The 20,798-nt window shown below is 42.4% G+C and overlaps 1 pseudogene; it reads left to right on the forward strand.

The window, feature by feature from the left end:
- The first annotated feature begins 348 nt into the window (after window positions 1-348).
- LOC129069832 (cytochrome P450 2C19-like) lies at window positions 349-18,937 on the forward strand (annotated as a pseudogene).
- The last annotated feature ends 1,861 nt before the right edge of the window (window positions 18,938-20,798 follow it).

The raw sequence follows: 20,798 nt of genomic DNA on the forward strand, positions 1-20,798 counted from the left end.
TGTTTTGTATTTTAGCTGTAATTTTTGCTATGGTGTGCAAGAAGGCAAGCCATGTTGACCTACACCACCATCTTGACTGGAAGTTGAGCAAATTTTTAATGAAAACATTTATTTCATTGGTTCTTAACCATGTAGGATTTAAAAGATAAATAACAGTATCTTTACTCTACATCAAATCTGTTAACTTAGAATCTCCAGGATGGGGCTTTTGAGAAACAAAGGTCAAAATAAATAAATCTAGCTCATTATTCAGCCTTTGATTCAAAGAGGCAATGCTGGGTAACAAGGAGTGTTATAAATGGTTGGATTTTAAGCTCCCAGTTGACTCAGTAAGAAGAGACAGCTACAATGGACCCAATTGTGGTCCTGGTGCTCTGTCTCTCCTGTTTGCTTCTCCTTTCACTGTGGAAACAAAGCTCTGGGAACAGAAAACTTCCACCTGGCCCCACACCTCTGCCAATTATTGGAAATATGCTACAGTTGGATATGAAGAACATCAGCAAATCCTTAAGCAATGTATGTTTTGTTTCCTCCAGCAGCTTATAAAGGGTAAGTAAATTAACCTCTATTTTTGAATAAAATATACTTCTTAAAATACATTTAAATATAATGTTAATATAATGTTAAAACTATTATATATGTCATTGTAAAGTAAATAATCTCCATGGGGTATTATTTTTGGTTTCTCATCAACAAGAGTAGTGAAAAAAAATAATGCATTTAACAAGTGAGGTACCATCTTGCAGCCCTTCAAGACTGGGCAGGTTCACACAGGATTTGGGCAGATGGAGGAAATTTCGCAAAGACATGGGAATGCCTGACAGGCCTTTATTCAAGGATGGGGTAGTCCACACATGCTGCAAGCCACGTATCATGCCGTGGGAAGTCCCAACTCACTTACATACTAAACACACACAAAGCCAGAAAGGTGTCAAGATATTATTAACAAAGTGTGATTCTGCACATGCAGGCCCATTCTCAAGGTTATGGGAATATTGCTTATCTTAGTTGCCTGGCCATCTGGGTCAGGGAGCCTGACTGACTCCATTTTCCTGACAATCCACCCCTTCAGGGTTTCTCACTGTACAATCTACATGAGGTTATTTTCTGCGAGGGTCCCATGGCGAGGAGGGCAGAACCCTGCACCCAAATGCTGCAACAGCAGTATAGACTACAGCAACAAGCAACCAAAACACAGGCACTACTGCCCAGGACAGCAAGCACCCACTGCCATTCAGTAGTTAGGGATGCCCACCATTCCTGTCAGGCGTTCGATAGCACAGGTCTCAGAAGGTAATGTCCATAAAGCTTGGCTAACCTTGTGATGGACATCTGGAATATACACACAGCATTCAGCCCCTACTAGGGCACACACCCTACCTTGTGATGCAGTCAGCATATCTAAGGCCATATGATTTTGTAAGGCTACTTTTCTCAACTGTTACACTTCCTCATTTAAGAGGCTTAAGGAATCATGTGTTGCATTCAACCCATGAGCAGTGTGCAAAGCCAAAGCAGTTATCTCAGTCTCAGTGACTATAAAAGCAGCTTGAAGAGAAAAAATGGCTAATGGGTAAACCACCAGGGAGTACATTTTACCTGGTGTCACGCTTTAAACACTTCCTGGTTGGTTGGCCGGATTGCAACAGTTTTCTGAACTTGAGCTGGCTAATAGGGCCATTCCCAGGTACAACGGACAGTCCAATTTCCAGGCAGGTAAGGCCACCCATATGAGCCACACATCCACAGGGCTCCAGTGGGAACTGCAGCCCATGCATCATTCCGTGTCCTGCCAGGAATGCTTTAGAGTTTGAGTCTGACAGACCTGTCAGAGCCCAGCCCACCTGGGCTTGTCCTTTGAGATTCTCAATACAAAGGGGAGCTGGTCCAGCCAGCTCTATGGCCTCATCTGTGAGCCACCCCAAGCCACCCCATATGGAGTAGCTGACTAATGGCCTGGGTCAGCCATACTGCTGCTTTGCCCCAGCAGAGATGTCAGTCCAGGTTGCATTCCATAAGGGATGTGCACTGTTTCACTGGTGCTGTAACCAAATCCAACTGGAGACAGAATCAAGAGAGATGAACTGTGGGCCCTGGGCTGATGTACTCAGGGGGATTTCAGTGCACACCCAGCATGCTGATTGGTTAGCCATTGATGCATAGGTATGTACTCAGTCCACTATGGTGTTACTTTGCACCCTAGGGGGGAAGAGACAAAGCAGTTATTGGAACTAACAATGGCAAATCACGACCCTCAGGCAATATAAAAGCAAGTGTCTGGTCAGCTGATAAGACGGTGGTCAGCAGAGGGGTCTTCCTGGGGGCGAATACCATACCTTTCACGCCTCAACTGGGGGTTCAGCATCTACTTGCAACAACAGTGAAGAACTCATACTGGGCCATAAGGATATCACAAAGGAGAAGCATTTCACAGTCTATGGGCCCTGGGTCTGTCATCCTTTAAGATTGGGGGCCATGTCCCAATAACCCAGGGCACTATTTGCAAATTTTTTCCTACCCCTTGTCCCCAACAGGCAACAAGGGCCACCCAAAGCATCTGGGGAGCTTTTATTTCTCAAGGCCGTGTCCAAGTGGCTGTTTGCCCTTGCTCCAGGCCCTCAGGAGTGGGCAAGAGAATATTTCCCTGTTTTCCCATGCCCGGTTTCAGCAAAACATCCTTAGCCTGTACCTGTAGCTGAACTGGAGCTGTAGTCTGGTGGAGCAAGGTTTCCATCAAAGCTTAGCACCCCCTCCAACTCCTCTAGTTTAGAGTCTGGAGGATAGTCCACAAGCGCTTCATCCATCCCCCCAGTGTAGAGGTTGCTGCGATGGCACGTAGGCCCTGCTTTAAGAGACCATTGTATTGTTCAGCAGCTTGGGGATGATAGGCCACATGGAACTTCCAGTCAATCTTTAGGTCTTGGGCCCACTGTTGCACCAAGGCCCCAGTAAAACGTGTCCCCTGATCACTTTCAATGATCAAGGGTCACCCATAAGCAGTGCATAAATGTTCCAGCGCAGTGATTACCACTCTCTGATCTGGATGGTGTGCAGGGTATGCAGCCAACAGTCAGGTGGCCACATCCACACCTGTGATAGCATACTTATACCCCTCTGAACTAGGGAGGGGTCCAATTATGTCAACCTGACACTGGGTCAGCAGTACCTGTCCCCGCACCACCTTCCCAGTATTTCCCACAGGCCTCCGGGGATGTTCTCACAAACAGACAACACGGGTCTCACAAGCTTCCTGTACCTCTGCTAAGGTGACAGGTAACCCCCAAGTTTTTATAGTGGACCACATGGTCTTCTGTCTAGCATGTAAGAGGCGATGGTGTAGCCACTGAGTGACTTGTTTTCCTGATGTGCCGGCAAGCACCGTTTCCAGCCATCACACCTTGGCTAGAGTGTCAGCTTTATCATTCCCAGGGGAAGCAAGGGGTGCATGCCCAGTCACATGATATAGAGTGATTTGTTTCTGGTGGCCTAATTCCCATAGATCTTGTCCCCATAATGGCCTATGCATAACCATCCATTTATTTGCATGCCAAGTAGAGATCCATAATGTTAGCCTCCAGTACACTGCCCAACTATCTGTGCAAATAGTCAGGGGCGGTGCTTCATCGGCAGCCACGAGCCACACAGCTCATAGTTCTGCCCACTTGCTAGTCTGACCCATACCAGTGTCAAACCAGATTGTGTCTCTTTCTGGTTGAATTGCCACAGCAGTCCACATGGCAGGCTGACCCTTGCTGGACCCATCAGTATACCATTCATCTGAAGGAATAGGTGCCTGCCCTTCATGGAAGGGGCTAGCTTCCATTTCTTCTACAGGGGCAGGAGCAGATTTTTCATCTACATAGGTAACAGGGTTCAACACTTCCTGCAACTAGGCCCATAGGGGGCTAGTCAATGGAGTACTCCTGTGTTGCAGATAAGCCCCCCTACTTAGCCAATGTGGATGTCTGGGCTGTCCCACTGCGAGGCTTGGCCATCCAGTCTCAGACACACCTTGCTATGGGGTAATTGGTCCTGACTGTCATGGGGAGAGTTCCTGTTATAGCCTCCATGGCCAACAGGGCACCATACACTGCAGCCAGTTGCTTTTCAATCAGAGACCCTTCCATAGTTGGGACAAGAAAGCCAAGGGTTGATGTAGCCATTCTGATTGCTGCCACAGACCCCCCCTCCCCACTCACAAAGTCTTCTTGTGTCACATGCACATCTAGCTCACAGGGTCTAGCAGGATCCAGAGCATGCAAGGCCTGAGTGCATTTACTTATGTGCTTCACTCCTTGGGAATGCTTGTTCCAAGGCTGGGGTCCAGTCCCAACTCACTCCATTTTTTTACCAAAGCATACAAGGGGCAAACAACTTGAGTGAGGTGGAGCATGGACACTCTCCAGTACACCAGCAGGCCCACAAATGTCTAGAGCTGTCTCACAGTGGTAGGGGCAGGATATGCCTGAATTTTATCTATCGCCACATTAGGGATGACTTTTGTCTTAACAGACCAGACAACCCCCAAGAACTTGACAGACAATCCAGGCCCTTGCAGCTTGGCTTTGTTGACTGCCCAACCACAGACTTCAAGTATGACAGCACTTATAGCACTGCTTTCTCTAATTCTGTAAGGGAATCACTGGTTAGCATCATGTCATCAAAGAAATAGAAGAAGAGCATTTCTGCAGGCCATGGCGACTTTGCCAGGTTCTCCACCACAAGCTGGAGACAGATGGTTGGGCTGTGCAAGTAATCCTTGAGGGAGCATTGTAAAGGTCCATTGCCAGCCCTCCCATGTGAAGGCAAACTGATTTTGACTCTCTGGAGCAATATCAGTGGTGAAAAAGGCATTTGCTAGATCAGCTCCAAAGTGGTAAGTTTCCAGCTTATTAGTTAACCAGTCCATCAAGTCTACCACAGAAGGGACCGCTGCATGTATTGAGGGAATGACCTTGTTGAGCTCCTGGTAATCTTCTGTCATTTTCCATGTGTCGTCTGGCTTCCTCACTGGCCACATGAGGGAGTTGAAGCCTCTGTGAATGGTCCTAATTATCTCTACCTTTTCCAATTCTACTATAGTTTTTGTAATTTCCTCATGTCCCCCGGGCAACCGATATTGCTTCATTACTGTTACCCATCTTAGGGGTGGCAGCTGCATGGGGGGATGCTCAGCATGTCCCCGCAGAATGGCTTTTACTGCTCACACCCTCAGGTGAAACTCTCCTGCAGTGGTGCATAGCCACAGTCCTTGGAGCATATACTCAGCAAATACCCAGGATATACTCAGGAATAGGGGATACATAAACAGTATATTCACAGGGGGCAATTGCCCAATACCCAGAGAGAGCTGTGCAGCCTTCACCATTACACTATACCCCCCATAACCATCGATAGAGGCCCCAGGCCCCGGGTAGTTGTCAGGGTGTCCATGCAGGAGGGTGCACTTTGCTCCTGTATCTACTAAGGCCAGGACCCGTTGCACATTTGTAGGGAACCAATGGATAGCCAATTCTACATGCAGCCTCTGGTCCCCATCTGTCCCCTGTAGATGGGTCCCTTGGCTTGCCCCCTAATCAAATGTCCAGAGGATATCTCCTCCCTCCTCTTGGGAGGTTGGTCTTCCAGCCAGACTGGACGGACTTCTTGGGTCATGTCCTTTGGCTTCCACCTCACCACCTTCTTCTGAGGCTGCAGGAAAAATTGGTCAGCTTGTAGCTGTTTCCAAAGTTCTAATAAGTAGACGTTTGGCTTCCTCTCAATCTTAGTTCCATCTACTCCAGCCCCTACAAGGTCTGATAACATCTGTGTCTTGGTCACCTGCACAGGGGTGCTGTTTGACTGAGACATAGGAAATGAGGGACACCATCCAAACTCCTTTTTGCTGCCAGTGAGCCTCTGTGTACCCCAAACTAGCCACCATTGTGGTGATGTCCTTAATGCAACGGCCGACATATGGAGCCAGGATTACCAAGAGGGATCCAAAAGAGGTGGAAGGGCGTGTTGCAACACTAGATCTCACATTCCTGCCATAAAACATTCATCATCAGGGCCCTGGGTATTGGGATTGAACATAGCCTGGCACTTGCCCAACTCCTGCAGGATTTGCACCAAGTCTGCAAAGGACTGCCATTTGCTCACAGAGTTTGGCATGTCTCCTGCATCTGCCCAGGCCATGCAAATAGCTGCCATGACCCACTCCAACAGGGAATGCAATCCCTGCCCCATTCCGTGCTGCCAGCTTTTCTGTGGCTGTTGGCTCAGGGAGGGGTGAATCGTGATGGAAGTTAACTTTTCCATTTCATCATCAGTGCACATGATGCTATCCACCCCTAGATCCCAAGGGCATAAGAGCCATGCTGCTAAGGGCTCCCTGGGTCATTGGTGAGACTGATTCGTGAGATCAACCAGTTCAGCCTGCACTTAGAGGTGACAAGTTATGTGTTCAACTGCGTGGTTGGGAACAGCTCGATCTCCCCCAGGCGCCAGGGGCTGCTGTGATTTCTGTAGCACTACTGGGTGGGCCCACAGGGGACTTGGTTCTTCCAAGACCTTCTCCAACTTGTCCGCTATGACAGGGGAGGAGGAACGCTGTGACTCTGCCATTCAGAGATCTTCCTTCAGGGCACAGATCCCAGCTGCCAAGGCTTCTGCTCTTCCTTGGAGTTCATGTAACCTTGCTGCCTCACAATGGGCAGTCTCTGTCTCAGCTCGCAAAGCTGAAAGAAACACCCAGCCCACAGCCCCCATGGCTGCCAGGGCATTAGGTTTCTCTAAGGTCTCCCCTACGACCCACAGAGCCTTCCGTATTGTGTAGGGAGCGGCCACTAACATCAGGCCAATTCTTGGGGGGAACCCACGCTGCCAGGATACTCGCCACCAGATACCCCATACCAGTGACTAGCCAACCTTCCAGGACCCCCTCTGGAGGATTCTGAAGGCTCCTCCATATTCATACTCTACTGCAATGAATCCTGCTGACGCACCAATTGTCTTGTAGCCTTTCAAGGCAAGGCAGGTTCACATGGGATTCAGGCAAATGGAAGAAAATTCTCAGAGCCCTGAGAATGCCTGACATGCCTTTATTCAAGGGTGGGCGATCCATGCATGCCGCAAGCCGTGTGTTGTGCCTCGGGAAGTCTCAACTCCCTTACTAAATGCACACTGTAGGGTACGTGGAAGCAGTCTGGCTCCCTCACCTAGATGCATGGGTAACCGGAGGGAGTAGCTCCTCACAACCTTGAAGGAGTCTGATAAAGCAGTGTCCCCCCAGCCTTGAGCCCGGGTCTCACAGCCTTGAGCCCCAGCTGCGATAAACTGAAGCCTTGAGTAGGCTCGCATGCGCAGCTCATGATAGTTACTTCCACCTTTTTGGCCTGTAGCCTGCTTTGTTTAGGACTATTATTTATTTAAGAGACAGGAGCTTTGTATTGGGTAGGGATTTGGGGCACCAACTTGAACACTGGCCTGTGTGACTCCCTCCACACAGGCTCGTGGCCTGTGTACGGCGCAGATACAGGCTGTGTGGCCTGTGTGATATCCCCAGACCAGGCTTGTGTCTGTGTGACTCTCCGAATAAAGGCATGTCAAGCATCCCCAAGGCTCTATGCATCTTCCATCTTCCTGAACCCCAAGCAGACCTGTCCAGCCTAGGGAGGCTGCACCACACACACAAAGTTGGCAGCGTGCCAAGATGTTTTATACCAAAGCATGATTCTGCACATGCAGCCCACTCTCAAGGTTATGGGAATACTGCTTATCTTAGTTGTCCAGACATCCAGGTGAGGGAGTCAGACTGACACCATTTTTCCTACAGGTATACTAGGTCTCTGCATGCTAGAATCAAAACAGTAAAGTAGCAAAGGAGAGAAGAGCTGTTGCCCTTTTCTGTTTTGCCATCATTTGCTATAATTTTTAGTTTGAGGTAAATGGTAAGGAAAGTGTTTTTGAGTAGCGATTTCATTCAAGAAGTCCGAAGAATATTTGACTTTGGGTGCTGGGCGCACAATGCAATATACAGATAATGTATCATAGAATTATACATTTGAAACCTGTATAATTTTATTAACCAGTGTCACCCCAATAAATTTAATTTAAAGAGAAGTGATCTATGTAAACAATGTGTTTTGTTCAGAATAGTCATAGAAACTGCACTTCTCTGAGGAAGCAAATTAAGCCCAATATCAAGGAAAAAACTCTGGGATTAGGAGCATTGTAAGTGAATGAAAGAAAAAAAGTTACCATGGCTTGCCTCCTGGGAACAGGACCCTGTGGCCACAGCCAGCACAAAATTGTTCATCCATGAAATGCTGCCGGTCCTGGCACTGCCTCTGTGGTGCTCACCTTCCTCTGTGTTAGAAATATCTGTGGATCACAAACTGGGCTGGGCATCGGAATCATCCAGGGTATTTTCTTAAAACATAGATTCCTGGTATTCATCACGGGGCTACTGAATCAGAATTCTGATGATAAGATCGCTACCAGTGATCCTGAAGTAGTCAGCTGGGTGTTGGTCCTATGATGATAATTGGGGGCTGATATATTGCTCAAGGATCAGAGGTTGTATAGAATGAGGTTCAAATTTTGATCTTTTACATAGTAGCTAGGGGATGCTGACAATGAATTGGAATTCTCTGACATCTGTTTCCTTTTTTGTAATAGCAACAAATGAACATGCTGACAATGCTGTTTTGAAGATTAATTGTAATATGTGTACAAATTACCCAGGCCATTGGTGGGTACATAAATGGCAGCTATTCACAATCACCCTCATATTTATGTATTAATTTTAGAAATAGGTTAGGCTGTGCCACAGAATAAAAGCATAGAAACAGGACAATAATATCATTTTGAATCAGGCAAAATAAATTGCCAAATAGGGACTTCATTTGCTTTTGGGACTTCATGTGACTTTTAGGATTCTCTCTTTGTCTCTAAGTCTTGTCATTTTAATTATAATGTGTCTCACTGGAAACCTCTTTGGGTCCAACTTGTTTGGGATTCTCTGAGCTTCCTGGACTTGTATGACTTTTTAATTTCTTCACCAGATTAGAGAGATTTTTAGTCATTATTTCTTCAAATAGGTTCTCGATCCTTTGCACACTCTCTTCCCCTTCTGGTATTTCCACGATATTGTTGTTATTATGATTCATATTGCCCATGATGTTCCTTAAGCTCTCCTCATTTTTCAAAATTCTTTTTTCTGCTCTGCCTGGGTGTTTTTTTCTATTTTGTCTTCCAAAACCCTGATTCTCTCCTCTGCTTCATCTAACCTACTGTTTATTCCTTTCAGTGTATTATTTATTTCAGAGTTTGCATTCTTTATTTCTGACTGGTCCTTTTTTATGGTTTCTATGTCTTTTTCATGCTGTTGAATATCCTTATAATTATTACTCTAAACTCTCTACCTGACAAATTGTTTGCTTCCATTTCATCTAGTTCTTCTGGAGAATATTATAGTTTTTCATTTGGGGTCTGTTCCTTCATCCTCCCACTTTGGCTGCTGTGTATTTTCTGCCTTAAATGTTAAACCGATCAACTGTTAATCTAATCAAGCTTTAATCAGCAGTCCATCTTAAACGCTGCAGGGTGTGGTAGAGGAATTCTTGTAGGCAGGGCTATTGCTTCTCCTCAGGCTGATGCCACTTGGAGAGGGGTGCTTTGCCTGAGAACCATGGCTCCTGCAGTATGGTGAATGAGTCAGCATAGGGACCCTGGTAGCTGTTTCTTCAGTGCTCTCCCCAGACCCACCAGTTCCAGACTCTTCTCAAGCATCTCTTGTCCACCCTGCCTGTCCTCTGCCAGACCCCAAGGTAAGTGGCTGCAAACAAAATTTTGTGCATTGGCCTTTTAATAAGCTCTCTGCATCTTCAGCCATCTCTCCCGGGCAGACAAAGCCTGCTGCTTCTCACAGCTGGATATTATCTGGGTTTTTTTCTGGCTCTGGTGCTTTCTGGTTCTGGCTCTGGGAGCCCATCTTGGAGTTTAGACCCCACACTTCTCAGGGGGAACCCCCCCCCAGCCACTGAAATGTCCCTTCAGAACTTCAGGTGCCACCTGTAGGAGCCCAGACAGTCCTCTGCACTGCCTACCAGCCTTGTTGTGGTGAAGTAGTTTCTTCTGTCTCTCCTTGGTTATAAGGTTCCTCTCCAGCTAGTGTTCAGCTGGTTATTCTGGATGATTTTTCTACAATTTAGCTGTAATTCCAGATTTGTCTTGGGAAGATGTTAGTGTAGTTTTTACTTACTCCTCTGCCATTTTGGTTCTCAGTGTACATTTCTTATATATCTCCTTCAATTTTAAGTGATAGTCTTGCTGGATAAAGAAGCATTGGTTGTAGATCCTTGTTTTTCATCACTTTAAATGTTTCATGCCTACTCCTTCTGGTGTGAAATATTTTTGTTGAGAAATGTGCTGACAGTCTTATGGGAGCTCCCTGTAGGTAACTAACTTTCTCTTGCTGCTTTTAAGATTCCCTCTTTGTCTTTAATCTTTGCCATTTTAATTATAATGTGTCTTTTCGTGGGCCTCTTTGGGTCTAACTTGTTTGGGACTCTCTGAGCTTCCTGGACCTGTGTGTCTTTTTTCTTCACCAGGTTAGGAAAGTTCCAGTCATTATTTCTTCAAATATGTTCTCAATCCTAGCTCTCTCTCTTCTTCTGTACCCTTATGATGTGGATGTTGTTATGCTTCATCTTGTTTCAAAGGTCCCCTAAGCTATCCTCATTTAAATTTTTTTTTCTTTTTTTTGTTCTGATTGGGTGTTTGTTTTTTTTTTCCTCCCTACCTGGGCTTCCAAATTGCTGATTCAGTCCTCTGCTTCACCTAACCTACTGTTTATTACTTCCATTTTATTCTTTCAGATATTGTATTCTTCATTTCTGACTAGTTCTTTTTTATGGTTTCTATGTCCTTGTCCATGATGTTGTAGTTCTCACTAAGTTCATTCACTATTTTTTGAAATCTATATCTGATAAATTGCTTGCCTCCAACTCATTTAACTTTTTTTCTGGAGACTTCTGTTCTTTTGTTTGGGAAATGTTTCTTTGTCTCTCCACTTTACTGCTTCTTTGTGTTTGTTTCTATGTATTAGGTAGATTTGCTATGACTCAGTGTTTGAATGGTGGTGGTGGCCTTATGTAGTGGTGTTCTGTGGAACCCAGTGGTACAATCTCCCTGATCACCTGAGCTGACACTCCAGGAATGTTTCTTATATGGGTTATATGGGCCCTCCTGTTGTAATTAAGTTTTGATTGCTATTGGTTCATTTGTGCATGGGGTTGACTGTGAGCATCAATCCTAACCACAGTGTAAGAACTGCAGTGCAGGTGCTGACCATACAAAGTGGAATTCACCTCAGCAGGGTCTGGTGCCTGCTGAGATCTACCTTTGCATATGCCACCTGCAAAGCTAATTGGATCCTGCTCTGATGTTATCTGAGGATGGCCACTGGGTGTTTTTGTTCTGGTGCATCTTGGAAGAGACACTGGTGCAGGCCAATTGCAGATGCTGCCTGTCACTGGCCCTAGGCAATGTGTTTGTTGATATAAAATGATCCAAATGCTGCCTTTCCTGGGTCTGGGAATTTGTGGGAACCCAGGACCCGTGCACCAAGCCTGGCTTTTACCAGCACTGGGCTTGACTGCAGGTCAGCAAAAGTCCCAAGGCATCCCAAGATCTCTGTTGGTTGTCTGTTAGGCTCAGTTATTAAAAGAGCCTCTGGCAGCATTCAAGTTACATGAGGTAGGTGCTCAGTGAGTCACTAGGAAGGTGTGAGTAGTGTTCACTAGGTTGATACAGGTTCAAACTCAGTGCCAGTGCTGGTTCTAAGGCCACTCAGCAAATGTCCCAGGGTATACCAAGTCTAGCTGCCACCTCCTGGGAGCTTGCATAACCTTTGTGGTGGGGCAATGTCTCAGGGAATCATCAGGGTGATACAACCAGAGTTTATCAGGACCAAAAAGACCAAGATTTGGCCATATGAAGGGAGGGCTTTGCCTTGGTCAGGTGTGTAAAGAAAAAATGGACCCCATCCTGGAGCCACACAACAGTCTGTTCCGTATTCTACCAGTAACCCAGTCTCAGCTGGGTGGGGCCTCCAAGAGTCAGAGGGATGGGGCTAGTGGACCTCCTGTTTTGGGGAGAGGCCAATCAGGCTTGGGGGAAGGTGGAGGGAGTGACTCCCAGCCCAGAGCCACATAACTCAGTCTGTTCCACACTTTGCCCAGACCTTGGTAGGGCAGAGTAACCAGGTGTTGGGAGGGTGGAGCTGCTGGGAGCCTGGAGAGTGGAGCTAGTGGATCTCCCTTGAGAAGAGTCACTGGTCAGGTTCATGGGAAAGTTGGGGGGGGGAATGTCTGCTTCCCCAAAGCCACGCAGCTTAGTCATTGACACCTCCTCTGTCTGCCCAGACCTCAACATCTTGGCACAGGCAGCTAACTTCTCTCCTGGGCAAAAAGCTCCTTGGGGTGGGACAACAGGGAGTCCAGAATGTAGAGGTATTGCTCCAACCAAGAAATATGGTGTCTGAAGTGTGAGAGGGGGACTCAACACAGGGACCCTGGAGGCTATTCATTCAGCTCTTTCCCCAGAGCCATAAACTTCAGTCTCTCCTCACATGACTCTAGTCCACTCTATGCTCCCTCCACTGGAGCCCAGGGTGAGTAGTTGAAATGATATTTTGTGTGTTGGCCCTTAAAGAGGGCACCTGTGTCTCTAGCAGACTCCTGACTCTCTGGTGGACAGAATCCATGCTGATTTTCACAGCCAGATGTTATGTGGGTGACTCTTCCTGTCTTGATGTTCTGGGATGGGAAGCCTGGTTTAGGGTAGAAACCCCATGCTTCTCAGGGAGAACCCCTGCAGGTGAAATATTTCTCCAGCATGTCAGCTGCTGCCCGTGAACATGGGCCAGCCCTTTTCATGTCTATGCTCTTCCTACCAGTCTCTATGTGACTTTTTCTTTAAATTCTTGGTTATAAGACTTCAGCTAGTTTTCAGTTGGTTATTCAGGCTGATTGCCCTATATTTTAGTTGTATTTCCTGTTTGGTTCTGTGAGGAGGTGAGTGTAACATCTTCCTACTCCATCACCATCTTAGATCCTCCAGGAAGATTTTTTTTTTAAACATTGAAATAAAAGATTAAAAGAATTCCATTTATCATTTTACCTTTTTTTTGTTTCACTTACCTGGGGTTTATGTTTGAAATAAAGATTTCTCATTTTATTTTTATTTTAGACTTAAAAAATCCATTTTATAGTAATTGTTCATTTGTAGTAGTTTTTCTAGTCATACAACATGGATATTTCCTGCTTTTTTACACTTATTTCTTCAAATACATGAACTCACCCACAATCTCCCTCTCTTTAGCTTCCCCTCTGTTGCTTCTACACATAATTCTTTCAACTATTTATTACACATAAAACATTTTGAGTTCCCTATTGTTTTTCTATATCAGCATTTAATTCTCTACAGAGTTTGTAGACAAATGATATTCAGCAGTGATAAGTTTAATTATAAAGTGATATAAAAATGGCCTCTTTAAATGTGTTTTTTCTATCTCTTTTCCTCCAAATTAACAAGACCTTGGGTAAAAGGGGTAAAACTAAAGGCAGTGGATGATAACTGAGTATTTTTCAGAAAACCATTATTTAACTAGCTAGGTTGAAATAGAATACTCAGGTTAAGATAAAAGTGATGTATTGCTTTTTTGTATGTTGAATATTTTGCTGTTAGGGAATTTGTAGGTAGGATATTCTTTAAAGTTTCTAAAATTACCTTGACCTGTTATTTCATAAATAATGCATTTCATATGTGTATTTTAATGATGTTTTAAAATTGTTTCTGATTCTTTAGCATCACCCTATGATCCCACTTTTATCCTGGCCTGTGCTCCCTGTAATGTGATCTGCTCCATTATTTTCCAGAATCATTTTGATTATAAAGATTGTGTTTTCTAAACATAGTGGAAAGGTTTGAATGAGAATATCAAGATTCTGAGCTCTACATGGACATGGGTGAGTCCAAGATTGTTTCTTCCCAAGGAATCCTTTATGCTCTTTTATCAGTGTCCAAATCTCTGTATTTGCCAAGCTATGAAGTAAATGGCTGGACACCACAGTTCTTCCCAGAGCTCAGCATCATGAAGTGCTCATCTGGGAAATTTGATCAAGCCCTTTACCCTTTAATGGTGGACCGGGAAAGGCATGTCCCGAATACAGAGCTGGCATTCAATCCCATTGACCCTGTCCAGTGGATTTTCTACTGACTTCCAAAGCCCAATTTCCCACAGAGTACTTTGTTGACTTCCCCAAAACAAGCCTATAGCACTAAATAAACTTCTCAGTTCTTCTTCAAAGGCTTCCATTACCCACAAGTCTTGTCATCTAATCAACACTTAGTGACTTCTGTACATTAAGCTGGCAGAAATATATGCATTTAGGAAGGAAGAGAATATATGCATTTAGGATAGTAGAGAATATCTCCTTCAAGAAGGGAGTATATTTTAGACTACAAATGCTGCTAGGGAACTAACCGCAGAAGAAGTATTTGATGCTTCACTTGGCACCCTGACAAGGTAATTGTTTGGGGATAACAAAATGATTGGTTATATGGTATATGAACCATAAACAAACATCACAATTTTACCCTGTGCTTAGATGACATGTTCTCTAGTCTACATAAAAGATAATGATGTCATCTTAGACGTATCACTTAACTGCTCTGATGCACAGTTACTTCAAATATAAAATGTTGAATTGTGTTTTATGGCCTTGTCAGGACCCTCTGAGTTCTAACTACTGATTTGATATCTGAAGCTACTAGACAGAAATAGAAACAGCAGGGATTAGTTTTGTGTGCTCTATCATGTTTCTCAAACTCCAGTCACCTTTGTTGTCATCTACAAAATGTGAATCATAATGTTTATTCCACCCTATATTTCAAGAGTAGGGAAGAACTGATGTAAAAAAATGAGAGTTGATATAAAGATGTTTTTATTTTATTTATTTACTTTAAAGAGTTGATTTATTGCTCTGCCCAGTGTGGCTCAGTTTCTTGGACATCATCTCTGAAAGTGAAAGGTCGCTGGCTCAATTACCAGTCAGGGCATGTGCCTGGGTTGCGGGTTCAGTCCTTGGTTGGGCTGTTTTTATAATATAAACATAATGTATGAGTATAGGATATAACTATCATCTTTGATCCCCTAGTCAGAATTTTCTCCTTCAAATACACCTATCAGTGTAGAAAATTACTTATTTATAAAATAATAATTCTCCTCAAGACACAAGCCATATTTCATTAATAATTACAGTACAGTTTCTAGCCAGGGCTTAGCATATGGTATATGTCTTCATTAAATGTTTTTTATCTAATGCACTGTCATGTTCTTTTCTAGCTCTACAATAATTTCCTGGTTCTCCTTGACTATTTCCCAGGGAGTCATAACAAAGTATTAGAAAATATTGCTAATTTAAAAAGATATATTATAGAGAAAGCAAGGGAACTTCAAGCATCCCTGGACATTAACAATCTTTTATTGATTATTTCCCAATCAAAATAGAGCAGGTAAACTGTTAACAAGAGATCAGTTATTTTGATTGTTTGTGCATCTTGTGGTTCATTGAATTTCCTTTTTTGTATTTGCCAGTGATATTTCAATCGTTCGGCAAGTAGTTCTGACAAGCATTTTAGGGATATATAGTGTGCATGAATCTACACTAAGCATTATGGAAGATATAATATTAAATTGTTAAACAAAAGTAAATTGTTAACTAACTGGACAACATTAATCCTATTTTGGGGTACTAATAATCTACCTGAGGAGAGACAGAATGAATCTTCAGGTGACTTGAAAACAATTACAAACATATTAGAAAATACAAAATAGCATAATGTGAAAACGGACATTATCATTACACACAATGTATTAAAAAATGAAAAAGACTGGCTTAAGCTGCTGGGCTTCCTGAATGTATGGTGATTGGAAATAAATCTTAATAAGTTTACAGTGAAGGACAGAGGTGCAGAGGTTGTGGTGAGAAAGAGGTGGATGGAAGAGAGAAGCTTCACTGAGTATAAAATAGAATGAATTGGCACAGGCTTGGAGTTGGAGGTTGATATCAGTAAGCATGAATTTTGTACCATTTGTTGAAAAGATTATTTTTCCCACATGAATTGCCTTGGAACCCTTATCAAAAATCAATGGACTGAAAATGTGAGAGTGTATTTTTTTAATCTCAATTCTATTCCGATTATCTGGGTGTTGTCCTTATGTCAGTAGCACACCATCTGGTAGTCTTAATTACTAGCTTTTTAATAAGTTTTGAAATTGAGAATTGTGAGTCCTTTAACATTGTTGCTGTTTTTCAAGATTGTTTTGGCTATTCTAGGTCCTTTGAATATCCATATGAATTTTAGGATTAACTTGTCAGGTTCTGCAAAGAAGCCAGTGGGACTTCAGTAGGGATTGCATTAAATTAGTAGATTATTCATGGAGTAGTACCATTTTAAGAATTTAGGTGAAATTCACATACCATGCAATTAACCATTTTAAAGTATACAATTTATTGGTACTTATTACATTCCCAGTAGCTCTCTCTAATTTCAAACTTTTCCACCACTCTGCAAAAACATACCACATCCATTAAATGATCTCTCTCATTTTCTCCTACCCCACCTATTATTAACCTGTAATCTGCTTTATGTTTTGGAGGTTTGTCAAGTTGTGGTTTTTATTGTTCATGACTGAATAACATTCCATTTTTTGTACATACCATAATTTATTTATTCATCATCTATTGATGAGACATTTGTATTGTGTCTACCTTCGGCTCTTATGAATAATGATGCTATAAACTTTTCTGTACAAGTTTCTTCATGGACTTGTTTTGATTTTTGTTGGGTATATTCCTAGGAGAGGAGCTGATGAGACATATGACTATTTTATGTCTGACATTTGAGGAACAGCCAAACTTTTTCTCAGTGACTACATTTACATTTCCACCAGTGTGGATGAACAGGGTTCCTATTTTCTCACATAGTCGCCAATATTTATTTTTTAATTTTTTGGTAATTATTAAAACTATTCTAGTTACTATAAAGTTGTGACTCATGGTTTTGATTTGCATTTACTTGATGACTAGTGATGTTGAACATATTTTCATGTGCTGTTACCCATTTGTATATTTTCTTTGGAGAAATACCAGTTGAGCCCTTTGTCTCTTAAACATTGGGTTGCTTGTCTTTGTTGTGGAGCTGTGAGTTGTTCATATATTTTAAGAATTAAGCCTTTATACATATGTGAAAGGCAAATATTTTCTCCCATTCTGTAGCTTGTCATTTGACATTCTTGATTATATCCCTTGATGCACAAGAAGTCTGATTTACATATTTTTTTCTTTTGTTTCTTTGGTGTCAAATCTAAGAATTTATTGCCAAGCCCAAATTTGTGAAGATTTTCCCTATTTTTTAAAAGAGATTTATAGGTTTTGCTCTCATATTTAGGTTTTTTCACTTATTTTGAGCTATATTTTGCATTTGGAGTAAAGCAGAGGTCCAACTCCATCCATTTTTACATGGTTATCCAGTTGTTCCAGCACAATTTGTTGAAGAGACTCTTCTTATGAATTAGTCTTGGCACTCTGTTGTAAATAAATAGGCCATAGCTGTGTTGGTTTATGTCTAGATTTCCATTCTATTTCTTTGGTCTTGTTTTCTATCTTCTTGCCAGAAATTTATTGCTTTGATTACAGCAGCTTTGTAGAAAGTTTTCAAATTGGGAAGTTGAGTCCTTCCTCTGTAGTTTCAAAAGAATTTAGAGGATGGGCTATCCTATTACTGCAAAAAGGCCTTTGGAATTTTGATGAGATTTCATTGAATCTTTATATTACTTCAGGGACTATTACCATCTTATGAATGTTAAATTTTCCAATATTTATATATGGGATGGTTTTTCATTTATTTATTCATCTTGTTTAACAATGGTTTTTGTTTTCAATGTACAAGCCTTTCACCTCTTTACCTATGTCTACCAATTAAGATTGTGTTTGCCTAGAAATAGAAGAAAACCTTTTAACAATGGCTTTAACAAATAATGGGTTTATTTACCTCACAGAAGAGTCTTGTGATGTGTCAGTGGAGGGATAGTTCAGAAGCCCCAAAATATCAGAGTCAAATACTTTCCATTTCTCTTCACTTACACTTAGTCAACAGGCCTCACTTTATGGTTAAATCTTCTCACCCCAAGATGATGTTTACTCTACCATTTCCTTCATATCTTTGTTTTGAGGAGGAAGGAGGAGTTAGAAGGATCAAAATCAATAGGCTTCTGCTTATATCTCACTGGTAAAAACTATGTTGCATGACTCACCTACCTGCAGTGAGGCAACGTATGGAACGTTCAACCAAGTGAGGAATAAGGCAGTAGGAAATGATGTCTGCATTAAATAATTTACAGTCTCTTGGCAAACCAGATAGCAGTTTTTTTTTTTCCTAAAATTGCACCTGGCAGTTAATATGTTGGCTTAACTTTATAACAATGTGAGTTATTTTGGACTAACTGTAACTCTAGCAAGTTAATTTGTCAAATAATTTAATCATGCTGTTCCTAGGGGAAGCACAACCCACTGTAGGGGTTTACTTCGGAAAACTTGACAGTGACTGTATCTGATTTTTTTGGAGTTGGAACAGAGACAACAAGTACCACCCTGAAATATGCTCTTCTGCTCCTGCTGAAACACCCAGAAGTCTCAGGTATGCCCAAATTGGTGGGAGAGGTGAAGTTCAGAAAAGGTGTCAGTAAGTACATTCTATCTCGCTTCTCTTAGAGAAATGTCATTATTAAAATTTCTGTTGGATTGGCTTAATTTTTCCAGGTTTAAAGAATGGAGAGAAGTCCCATTATTATGGGACTTCTTTCTATAATACAGGGGATGACTGAGAGGAGTGAAGACACTGTGGGCAGTAGCAGAAGCAATAAAGCTGTTCCTGGATTTCACAGGAGGTTATTTGTGGCAGGGAGAGCCAGCATGTATTGACCTGAGGCTGCATACTAGTTTTATTATGTATAGGTGGCTCACTTTGAACAATAGGTATACTCTTGCAGAGATCTCTTCTCAATCTGAATATGCAGGGTTCTAATGGAAACTCTCCTTGCTGAAACATAAGTTAAAAATCCTGGAGATTTAATGAGACGGTATGAGGTAATTTACACAGTATAGGAAGTGTTCTAAAATTTTAGCTTCACAAGAAAGGTGTTACAATTCTGGCTTAATAAGATATTTATAAAGGAATTTTATGATTTTAGAGGTCTGTTTCCAGAAAGGTGGTGATTGCCAAAATAAGAATTTTGGGAGAGAGGTCAATAATTCAATCCTTTACAAAGCTGTTTATGTTAGAAATTTACTTTTAGGGGTGTCCAACCTGCAGCCCATGGGCTGGATGTGGCCCAGGATGGTGATGAATGTGGTCCAACACAAAATCATAAATTTACCTAAAACCCTTTTTTTTGCTCATCAGTTTTCATTAGTGTTTGTATATTTAACGTGTGGCCCCAAACAACTCTTCTTCCACTGCAGCCCAGAAGCACTAAAAGTTTGGACACCTCTGAAAGAGTTACAGTTATGCATAGTAGGATAGAAATATACATTATTTTGTACTGTGTCAAAATCCTACTAAAATGACTATAACCAATTACAAATGAAAATTAGTCTTTTAAATCTGAATAAAAGGAAGTCAGGAAACAGCCAACAAATCCCCAACAAATTTCTGAAACACAGAAAGCATATTGAGAAGAGATAAGGAACTCGATAGAGATGATGAAATTGTAACCTCAGTGTCAGAAGAGGAAGTTATATGATGAGGAAAAGTTATTTGTGTGTCCTTACATTCCTGTATATTTTGGTATTTAGAAGTACCAGAGTCAATGAAGGTGGAGGTAGAAACAGGCTGAAAAAGGTAGCTCTCCCTACCCAGGCTCCTTTGACAACTCCTTTCGTCAAGTGACTGTTTCTGCCTGATACATCAAGGGAGGCTTACTGAATAGAGAAATGAAACTTAAGAGGCACTACACTCAGGGACACTGGACAAGGATGGGGAAAGAGTGAGGTATAGGGCTGAAAAGAAAGGTTAGGTAAGAATCTCTTTCTTGAATACAGAGACTCTTAGCTTCTTTCTCCATCCTGCTTCCTGAAATTCAGCAGCCAGACTAAACAAAAACCAAAACCTATAGAGAATGAACAGCACTAGAGGAAAGACTTCCATAGTTTGCCATGTGGGTAGAAAATTCCCTTGACACATATATCAGCATGAGTGAAAAACAAAACAAAACATCCAACCCAAAACACATGATCACAGAATTTCAGAGCACCATGATTAAAAGGAAAATTACAAAAACTTCCAGAGAACTACATCATGTCATGTGTAAGGATTAGGATTCACAACACCATCAGAATTCTCCAGAGCAACTATCAAATTGTGCATGAAAAAAAGGATGTATTCTCAGATCTGTACATTTGACAGAAACTTTACCTGCTCTTTTCCCTGTCCATCCAAATGTCTGATGTCTGATGTCATGTCAGAGGAAGCCATGGGCTCAAGGAATCAGGAGAGCCCAGAGGAAAAGGAAATGGCAGGCAGGCTGCTCACACCAGGCCTGGAAACTATCCACTCCAAAATGATAAGGAGAGAAAATCAAGATGGCAGAGGAGTGAATGGAAGTCACCCTGACCTCCTCCCAGGACCAATCTGGAATTACAACAAAATTGTGGAGCAATCACCTGGAACAAACAACTGAACAATAG

The sequence above is a fragment of the Pteronotus mesoamericanus genome, unplaced genomic scaffold, assembly GCF_021234165.1.
Source record: "Pteronotus mesoamericanus isolate MK-2021 breed Mesoamerican mustached bat unplaced genomic scaffold, CSHL_Meso_final contig_24, whole genome shotgun sequence".
In the NCBI taxonomy this organism is placed as follows: Eukaryota; Metazoa; Chordata; class Mammalia; order Chiroptera; family Mormoopidae; genus Pteronotus; species Pteronotus mesoamericanus.